This window comes from Pinus tabuliformis, chromosome X (genome assembly GCF_031772625.1).
Source record: "Pinus tabuliformis cultivar Carrire ecotype Pingquan chromosome X, CPIR1, whole genome shotgun sequence".
Lineage (NCBI taxonomy): Eukaryota > Viridiplantae > Streptophyta > Pinopsida > Pinales > Pinaceae > Pinus > Pinus tabuliformis.
Genome location: NC_142308.1, coordinates 560002786 through 560013932, shown reverse-complemented (window position 1 = coordinate 560013932; position 11147 = coordinate 560002786). Strand labels below are relative to the sequence as shown.

Genomic DNA, 11147 nt, shown 5'->3' with positions numbered 1-11147 from the left:
GTTAAATAGAGATAAAACATAGGTTATGTCTTACAAGAATAGGGTAAAAATATAGCAATTTGGGACACCAACACCCTTTCCCCTCAGTGGTTTCTTCCAAATATTGGGGAGAATAAATCTGCAATAGCTACAGGTGATCCACCTATTAATTACAAACCTACAGATGGCAATCCCAATCATTTCATGGTTAAATTTTTTGGCAATGGGATTGAGACTGTTGAAGTAAAGAATATGAATGGAACTGTAGACCTATAAATGAAGGCCAAAAATGTGAAGGGGGTCAGAATAATGAAGAAGAGAGGGGATTCTTCATATTCATTTCCAAATGAGGTGTTGGAGCATGTGTTGTTTGTGAATTCGATCAAGGATAGGTGCATGGTTTTGCTGGTATGTAAGGCCTGGAGCTACTAGAAGGTCTTCAATGGAAACTATTATTCCATCTCATCGATGATCTTTGTGAGGCACTTCCACAATATAACAATAATAACTCTCAAGGGGAATCCACACATCTCAAATTTAAACCTTGTTCCTCTCCACTAGGGGGTGGAAATTCACCCCTTGCTCATATTCATGCATAGAGCCTATACATGGCTTTAGGAGCTCAGTCTTAAGAGCATGATTCTCATGGATGAAAGCCTTGATTTCATAATGCATTCCTTCCCTAATTTCCATGCTCTCTCTCTCACAAATTGTGAAGGCTTAAACATTGATAGCTTGACAATCATTGCAACCCATTGCAGGAACATGCAAAAGTTGGACCTACATGAGAGTGAGGTGGATGATTAAGGTGATTATTGGTCGAACTATTTTCTAAAAATTCATGTTTCTCTACTTCAAATGAATTGTACTTATCTACAAAGTGAGGTGAATTTTGATGCCCTTGAGAGGCTTTTGGCTAGATGCACTTCTCTAAAGAGTTTGAAACTAAATAAAACTCTTTATTTAGAACAATTGAAGAAAATTCTTGTAATATCTCCTTAGTTGATGTAGTTGGGTACATGTTAATTTTTTCAAGAGTTAAATTGGCAGAGCTTTATATATTTTAGAAGAATCTTTGAACAACTGTAAGGAACATAGAACCTTTTCAGAGATGTGGAAAGCAAAGCCTATGTATCTTCCTCCCTTGTATTATGTGTGCTCAAACTTGACATTTTTTTAATTCAAGCTATGCCAATATCTGAAGTATGGAGTTGTTCTGGCTTGCTTTTAATTGTCATCACCTATTATGGATTTGGGTTCTTGATATTGCTGGAGACAAGGGCTTGGAAATTGTGTCATCAAGTTGTAAAAACTTAAGAGAATTACAGGTTTTCCCAATGGATCGATTTGGCCAGGATTGAGTTAGTGTCATAGAAAAAGTAATCCTTGCAATATCTCAAGGATGTCCTAATCATAATTATGTTTCGTATTTTTGTAGGAAAATGACAAATGCAAAAATTATTGCAGTGGCTCAAAATTGCCCCAGGTTAACACATTTCTACCTTTGTATCATGAATCCATACCAGTCAAATCATTTGAAAAATGAATCTATGGATGAGGCTTTTGGAACAATTCTAAACATTTGTAAGGGTTTACAATGATTAGCAATATCAAGATTGCTTATTGATATATCATAGTCAAAAAGTATGTTTCTTGACCAATTACTAAACAAATTTCAATAGTCAGACATGAATTTTGAGATGTGAAGTGCATAAGAAAAAAGTATCTATCTATATCTATATCTACACACACACACACACACATATATATATATATATATATATATATATATATATATATATATATATATATATATATATATTAGATTGGGAAACTAATAACCAAAACAAATTAATTAATTATAAAAATAAATAAAGAGATGAGCTCCAGTGAACAATTTTATGACACAAACTGCATTCCACTACCACACAAATGTAAACATAACTGAAAACACAACCACAACTCCTTTAGGTTACTGAACTCAACTCAACAAAATTTTCCCTCTAGCTACCTCCTTTTTCCTTCAAGGTCTGCAACATTTACAGTCTTCAATCAGACATTGTTCACAACTCCATTTGTGAACAACTCTTCGGTCTACCATTTTCTTTTCCATTCTATTGCTCCAAGATGACAAGTCTAGGGCTAAAGAGGTCACCCTTCTTCTCACTGACACAATCCTCTATAATACAGTGAACTAGGGCTAATTAGCTAGCCCACTTGACTACTACTTTAGTCCTTCAAATTTTGCACGTCCTTAGGCCCAATACACCCACCCTTCTACTATTCTTGTTATCCTTCACAAGTACATGACTTAGGGATCTTCTTTGACAATCACCTAATAACCCTTCAGCTGTACCAAGACTGCTATAGATTTTCCCAACCACAATCAATTCTTTTACCGATCTAGGGCCCACATTACTTCCCTCATCTAGGGCTCTTCAAATTTGCCACCTAATAGTGATTTGAGTCCTCTCAAAATTACTATTCTTGTGTACCCATTTCTTTATTTTCCAATCTATGAAAAAATATGAACTACTCCTCTTATCATCCTTCTAACAATATGTATATGACTGAACTAGGGTCACAAATCATACACTAATAGAACATTGACTAATTATTTATAGGCTGCTTCAGATCTCTGTCCAAAACTCTATGGACAGTCCACCAAAATGAACTCCTATTCATGTCAATCCATTTCTCATATGGCAGATTTCTTATGTTCAATATTCTACTCAAGTTCCACCCTCCTTTGGATCTTTTATCTCCACACATACTTCTACAAACCATCTTCCCAATTTTTGGTCTATATTGCAGAGATAAACCTCACTCTAAGGGTCACAACCTCTCTTCTTCTACACAGATTTGTCAAAGTCTGAAGGGCATACCTTATAGACTGAACATGCTAGGAAACTTCCCTAACTAGGGAATTATACTTATATTCTAATTGCTTTAGAATAAAGCCTATCCACCCATAGCAAAAACAACAAATATTGCCTCCATAAGGGACTCGACCTAGTTCATATGGATCCATAGATTCTCGACATTTATTTTATTGAATTTTGACCTGAACTTTAGATCTGTACAACCTTCAAACTATAGTTACATTAGTCAATATTACACTTGCGGCTACTTCTATTATGGCCCTAAATTTTGGTGCAGGACCTCCTCCATTTGTGTTTGTCTTTATCACATCCCTTGCAACCTACTAACCACCGTAAGACAGGGTATCAACCCTCTCTAGTATTTTAGACTTTGATGTGGCCTCCACACAAAAACAACACTCAAATCACATGCCCAAATTCTCATGAGCTACCTCACTTGAGCTTTATCTACCAGAAGAGAACCAACAATATCCCATCCTACTTCATAGCTCTAACTCATTAAGGTATGAGACATTCTTGTGAACCCCCACATGATGATCTTTCTCTTGGTGGATGATAATGGCCTCCCTTTAGCAACCCTTACTCATCCCCCTAACTTGACCTACTTTACAATGACATCTCCCTTGGCCTCCTTGATCAAATGAGATCCTTCTCAATTGATGTTCTTTCCTTCATACTAATGCCTCCTTAAATAGATTTTCCTAGCTACGCCTCTTAGGAACCCTATAGAACTTATAAGTTTTATCAAGTTAGACCTTAGGAAATATTTATTCTCCTTTTTAATTTTCTTGTATATTTCAAACCCCATCTTATGTCCAAAACCCCTTAGCTTGGGTTCTTTTCCCACAAAACCTTTTGTCACCAAGCTCACACAAACCCATCTCACTAGGCTTGTGGAGTACCTCCCAAGCTACACAATTCGACAACATAGTCTAGCTATAGTAATCATAACTTGTTCAAGCTCATGTAGCCAAATGAGGACCTGGTTGTGTTGCCAAGCTGAAAATTAAGGGTAGTTGTGAGGGCATGATAACCAGGGAGATTCATGACATAATAATGAATGAAAAGGTGTGCTAACACATGCCAAACAATATCAATGCATGTTGAGGAGTGTTAGGGAGTGTTGAGGCATCATAAGGGAGTATTGGGTCAAAATTCATGGAAATGAACAAATAAGAGTGTGTGCTAGGGAGTGTTAGTGAATTCAAGTGTCCCAAGGACAAAGTTTGTTAGGAGAAGTTCATAATAGGATTTGCAAGAGGTAAGCCTACAGTTGCGATAAGGGGCTCGATAGAGCATTTTTAGACAAAGGGAGACCATGTGTGAGGCACAACGCTGTTTTCCTTTAGCTATTATTTTTATATGACATGTAGCACATTTTGGCCAAATGCTCGTGTTTTTAACTATTTTAGTCAACTGCATATTGTACATTGTTTTGTATAAGTTTTGGCGCATTTAGCTTGTGCTGAATTATATCATGTGTGCCTTGTGCATCTTGTGCTTCTTGAAAACTCTTAGTTAATGATCTATTATTTATATGAACTGGACATACATGTGTAATATTGTTTTTGTGAGCTATGTTCCTTAGTTGTTTTATGGTCATGGCTAGATGTGATCCTTGTCTTGGTAATTTCTTATGTGGGACAAGTTGAGATTGGACATGAGTGGCCTAAGATGAGTTATAGGTAGTTATTAGGTGACCAAGGCACAATCTACTTGTAATAGGTGGAATTGGTCAAGTTATTACAGCTATAGCTGGCCAATGTCACATGAACTGCAGTAACTAAGGACTTAATTGGGTTCCCAATTTGTGAAAAAGGACTTAATTGGGTTCCCAATTCGTGAAAAAATGTAAGTCTAGTTGTGAGGGTATGAGTGCGAAGGCATGCTAGGGAATGCTAACGTGTGCTAGATAGTGCGAAGGCATGTAGAATATGCTAATATGTTTCAAGTTCTAAGGCATGCGAATATGTGCAAGCATGTCACAATACATGTCAGGGACTATCAAGGCAACAAAAAGGAGAAGCAAGTTAAACTACAAGGAAATGAACACATAAGAGGGTTAATATGTCATCAATTTACCTTTTCCAAGAGGTCATTCTAGGCACACCAACAGTAGGTGCCAATGGGTGCCAAGTGCCAAGTATTAGTGCATTCTAAGTGCCAAATATTCCACTATTACTTCTCATATACTTTCCAATAGTTGATGTCAAATAATGTTAATATTACACCATGCCAAATCATACCAAGGGATCCCAATGGATGCTAGAGATGCTAAGACTTTCGAAGAACCAACATGTGGCAAGTGCCAATATGTGTTAGGGAGTGATACCCATGTTATGAAGTGGCAGGGCATGTCGAAGAGTGCTAAGGTGTGCCAAAGTGTGCTAATGCATGCTCAAGATTGTTAGGGAGTACTAGGAAAACACAAGGGATAACTAGGTAAAAATGCATGGAATGAATGAATATGAGGGTGTGCTAGGGAGTGTCAATGAGTTCTAGCTGGCATGTCAAGGAGGAAATTACAAGGTATGCTAAGCATTGGTAAGACATGCTAGGGAATATCAGAGCATGTCAAGAAGTGTCAGAGTGCACTAGGGAGTTCCAGTGTGTATTAACATGTGCCAAATATTACCAGGGCATGCCAGAGGATTGTTGCAATTATGATACATGTGTTTTCCTTGATGGCAACTCACTCAGATGAAATATCTAAGTACTACAGGATAACAACAAAGAATTAATGTTCAAGCCACACAGAATGAAGAAAGAAAAGTATACGCATGTTCAGCTTGACCAAGCCGCATATACAGGTGGGTTCATTGTATAAAAGAAGCGTATACATACACACACACTTTCACAGAAAGAAAAGTGCATATATCTTGGGAAACCAAGTTTTTGGGTCCAAGGTATTTCTTTGGTCCAAGGTATTTGACCCAAGGTATTTGGTCCGTGGTATTGGTCCAAGGTATTGGTCCTAAGTGGTTTTGGTCCATGGTATTGAGAAATGCCTAAAACTATATAAGGAGGAGAATATCATTAGGCCAGGTCAAGAAAATAATGAATATCTGATGAAGTATGAGATCAAGCATGCAGGTTATGGGTTTGTGATGCTTTCCTTGATCTGAGCTAAGGATACACCTATATGGATGACGGACCAAGACCCTAAGGCTTGGAATGTATTATCATTATGTGGTTTGATCTTGAACATTCTAGATCTGAATATTGACTCATGCTTTATTATGTAAATGTGATGATCCGTGTATGAATGAAGTCTGCAATAGTTGTGATGCTTTAAGTTAGAATTTCTAGATCTGTACGTAGGTTGGCTTTGGAAAAACATCGTATACACACCAATTCAACATACAAATAGTAGCATATACCTCACAAGATGGAATTTGCAGATCTATACACTGGTTTCCCTTAGTAAAAGGGCGTATACATGCTCTTTCAGCTTATGGATGTAGCGTATATCTTCTTAAGTATGATTTATAAGGATTATGTTTCATGTTGTAGTATTTAGGGTTCTGTAGTGTGTTCTGGTGGCTATTTTTTGTGACAATATTTTGCATATTCATATTGGTTGATTGTGATTAGCTTCAGTGTTAATGGATGAAATCTAATGATGGAGCAGGATCATAATGACATCATTATGCGATCTGATAATGAATGGGCTAGATCTGATCACTAACACATGTTCTATCCTCTATGTATGATTATGTCTGAAGTCTGGAAGTGCAACAAAGTGTTTGCAGATCTACATGCTGGTTTGCTTCAGGGAAGCTGCATATACATGCAGGTTGGATTCTGCCAAATAGCGTATACAATCTAAAGCATGGTTTTAAGATTACAACTGATTCTGAATGACAATGTAACTCAGAACTATATACTGATCTATCTGTTGCAGTTGATTGATTAAAGTATGAATGAATGATTGATTCAGTTGTGTCAGAGGTTCATAGTTTGTCAGTTATTGATTGAGTTTGGTTGACTTAGATTGAGTTTCAGTGATTGGTTGATGCAGATATAGTTGACAGATGAGTGATTTTGAGCTTCAATGTTGTTGATGGGTCCAGTATGAAAATTGGATGAAATGTGGCCTTCAGATTATGATGTTGTGTTCTAGGAGTATCCAGTCTGAAAAGTTATGAAACAAGGTCCCTAGAGGATGAGAGAAGGTTGTATTCTTCTATAGGTCAACGCCTACATACTAGTAAACATATCGGCAAGTACAAGAGCTAGGGGGTTGTAGCTCCCTTCCAGTAGAAGATGGAGAACGAGAGAAGGCTGTAGCCTTTTGTAGGTATAAGCCTGCGTACTGGTATGAGTTTGCGCCAGTACAATGTTGTAAACAATTTTTCTTAATATTAAAAGAAGATAGAGATGACAACAACAAGTAGTTTTCACCCACATTGGGTTTCCACCTTAAATCATGGTGTTCATGTGTGTTTCTTATGTGTGATGATCTGTTCTCTTTTTACTGCAACTAGTTATTGTTTATATGATTAATGAAGTATTGATGCACTGATTAAAGATAAACATATGATGAATTAACTGAATCATAAGTTTTCTAGATATACACTAGTTGCCTTAAACACAGTTGCATGTACACGCGAGTTCCCTTAACTGATGTAGCGTATATGAATCTGATTATGGAAATGAAAAAGTTATTGATTTGCTAATACTGATTCACCGCCCCCCCCTCAGTATTATTTCCAACAATTGGCATCAGAGCGAGGTTGTTTGGTAGAAGCTTAATCGCTTGAAGGAGATTCGTAGAACAATGGGAAAGAAGCTAAAGAAGAAAGCGCCTCAGAAGAAGAAGACATCTGAAAGGAACTATGACAGTGGGAGAATTGATTGGGGAATATATGGAAGAAACTTTTCAGATTCAGAATCACCTTAGAAGAAGATGGACAAGAAAAAGAACTATCAGGTATGAATTCTGGTGATGCATTTATCCATCCATTTGAAGATGATGAAAGTGATAGTGAAACAAATGAATTTTCTCTTATGGGTGAGGAAGAAAGATATCAAATAGAGGTAGAATTTAAAAGGTTTACGGACAAAATTAGAGACCAACAAGATCTATTGGACCAAATGGAATGTGCCTTCAAAGAAGAAGCTACCAAACTAAAAGCTCAACTAGAGGAAGGAAACAAGGCAAGGAAGCAATTCAAGGAAAAGGAATATCAATGTCAAAAGCTACAGGATGAAGTGACATCATTAAGAAATGAAGTAAATGAAAGGAGCACAACAATCAAGAAACTCATAGATAGATCTAGTTACTATGAAAGTCTTGAAGCTAAGATCCTCTCGTTAAAATAATATCTTGAAGAATCAAATAAGCAGAATAAAGAACTACTCCAAGCTCTTGAAAAATAAGAAAACGAAGTTCTTGAACTAAGACATCAGTTGGAAGATAGAAGAAAAGCTGAAGGAATCATGAAGAACCAGTATCTTGAAAAGGAAGAGCAACATTAGGTTGAGGTAAATGTTTTAAAAGATAAATTAGAAGAAAAGGATAAGCTCCTACGATTTCAAGATAGTACTGAGATCTTGGATGATATTCTTAGTAGTAAAAGGTCTCCTGCTATCAAAACTAGTCTTGGTTTTCATGAATATGTTGAAGGTGAATCTAGTTCATAATGTAAGACAAGGAAATCTAATACAAAATATGAAATGCTCAACAAGGAGGTGAGAGGTAAATCCCATCAACAACCAAGGAAATAAATTCTTCAAAGAAAATCTATTACTCCTAACTATGGAAGTGATAGTCGGTTATTTCCTCAAATGAATAATGTTGAACGTTATGTATGTCATAATTTTCGACATGTTGCAGCCAAATGCAGAAGTAGAATGGTTCAAGACCATCACACAGAAAGATCATCACGGTCTAGGTACTTTAGGGATATTGTTTTGCTTGCAACATGTTTGGTTAGAAAGCCATTGGCTGTTATAGATGGAATATGAAACATATGAGATGTTATGAGTGCAACAAGCTTGGAAATATAGAAAAGGGATGAAGGAACAAAGTGTGGGAACCATACCAAAAGGAGAAAACATCATCACACTCGAAGATATGGAAGAAGAAGGAAGTACAGTCAGAAAGATGTGGCACAACAGAATATACAGACATGACAGACTCAAAGGGAGGTGAAAGTGTGAAACTTCAGTGTTATAAATATCATATGCAAGTTTCATGAAGAAAAGTCACATATATACGCGAGTTAGACACTGCATAGTCGTGTATATGTTAGTTGGAGGAAAAGTAGGGGGACAGACTCAGGAAAAAGTGTTTGATATGGTTCAGTCAACTATTTTCTCTGTTTGATGATGGTTACAATCTGCTGATAATGTTTGGCAATGTATTGATACTCATAAGGTGTTGTTCTTGATCATGACAAGCTAACTTGATGTATATCTAATTGATGATGATTCCTTGATACTTCTTGCTGATATATGCATGATCAGATCTGAGAGTCAACAGATGGAACAGGTTCAGGGTGAGAAAATGCTATGCTTCTAATAAAGCGTTGTTGACATTATGTTTAGAAGTCTTTGGTACCTAATCAATGATGATGATGCTTATTATACATCTTACTATGATACAGTTATGAGTTGCGCATGACAAAATCTCATATGATTCTTGGGGTCACATAGTTGGTGTTCAGATCATATTTATGGATGATTCTTTGATGATGCATATAGTACATATATGCTGCTTACATGATGATCTTCATAAGGAAAAAGAGAAGTACAAAGCTTCATTATTTAGTGATAAGCCACTCATTTCCTTTATGCTATTGTCATCATACCTCCAAAGATGCATAAAGTTCATATGGTGTAGTTATGATTTCTATAGTTCTTGGCTCTCACATGGTTAAGAATGGTTATTGTTGATGTTATCAAGAAATATTGACAAATGACCATGAGCTCATGGTTTGCTAGATACATATTGCCCATGCTCGATACATGGATGATTACTTAAGTTGCATACTGACAGAAATTGTTGGTTGGCCAAGAGAATGGTGTTATTACAGGTCTCATGAAGACATAGCTATTTGAACACATGGTTTACTTAATCACATAATGGTGATGAGTTCTTGCCTTATGATGATAGGTTGATACTCACATATTATCATGGTTGATGCTTATCATATGTGGGATGTTCCCTAGTTATGATACATGGTCGATTGTGGAAAGATCATATAGTTCTTAATGATGATGTGAAAGATCATGTGATGAGTGGTGTTTTCTCATATGATATGGTGTGAATGGTTTTGTTACTTCTTGGAGATGATTCATGGAAGGAAACGAAGAAAGATGATCTTGATGAGATCAACAGGATGAGTTGATATAGACATACTTTGTCACAGATTGATGATATCTACACTGGCATGGACATATATAGGTTGTTGGTCTGGATGTTGTTGACAAACGCTTATGGACTAGATCATACATGGTGTATGATAGTTGTTGATGACTATCATGGTCTTATTTAGATATTTGGTCTCTGTTATAAATATCATGTATATCATTCAATGTAAAGGTCATATCAAGAATCATGATGTAATAATTTGTCTATGTCCATTGTAGTCTTTTGATGAGTCCCTTTTTGGTCGTATGATGTAATTTGTACCCCGACTATGCATTGGAAGGATGATGTAATATTTCAGTCATTTATAAAGAATTGGTATATCCCCACTTGGTTGGATGGATGAATCAAGTTTAGTATATCCCCAATTGGTTGGGAGAATGAATGTATGTATGATTCATTGGTGATAGGAAGGTCAAACTCACATAGTTGAGTTTTAGATTCATGTTATTTTTCTTGAAAATATTTGCAGACTTTGCATATGTTTAGGGGGAGCATGGATAGTACAGTACATCCCAGCATGAACAAAGGAGGAGCTCAATAAGAGATTTCAACATGCACTTAGGGGGAGCATGACCCTTTACCCTTGATTTCAAAGGGGGATAATGATTTGGTGTTGTTGTTGCCATCAAGTCCAAAGGGGGAGATTGTTGGCACTACGATGCATGTGTTGTACTTGATGGAAACCTACTTGTAGCAGAACAAATCACTTATATATAACTAGATGAATCTACAGAAGAGATATCAGATGTGATAGAATACATGGTAGTTGTATTAACAGATGTGATGCAGGGTAGTTCAAAGGAATCAGTTCAGAAGTAATGTACAATGGCAACTCACTAAGATGAAAATTCACAGTGCAACAAGTTAACATTGCCATCAAGTCCAAAGGGGGAGATTGTTGGCATTAT

General features: G+C 36.5%; 1 pseudogene; it reads left to right on the top strand.

The window, feature by feature from the left end:
* The first annotated feature begins 288 nt into the window (after positions 1-288).
* On the top strand, positions 289-1616 carry LOC149141249 (protein TRANSPORT INHIBITOR RESPONSE 1 pseudogene; annotated as a pseudogene).
* Positions 1617-11147: the final 9531 nt, after the last annotated feature.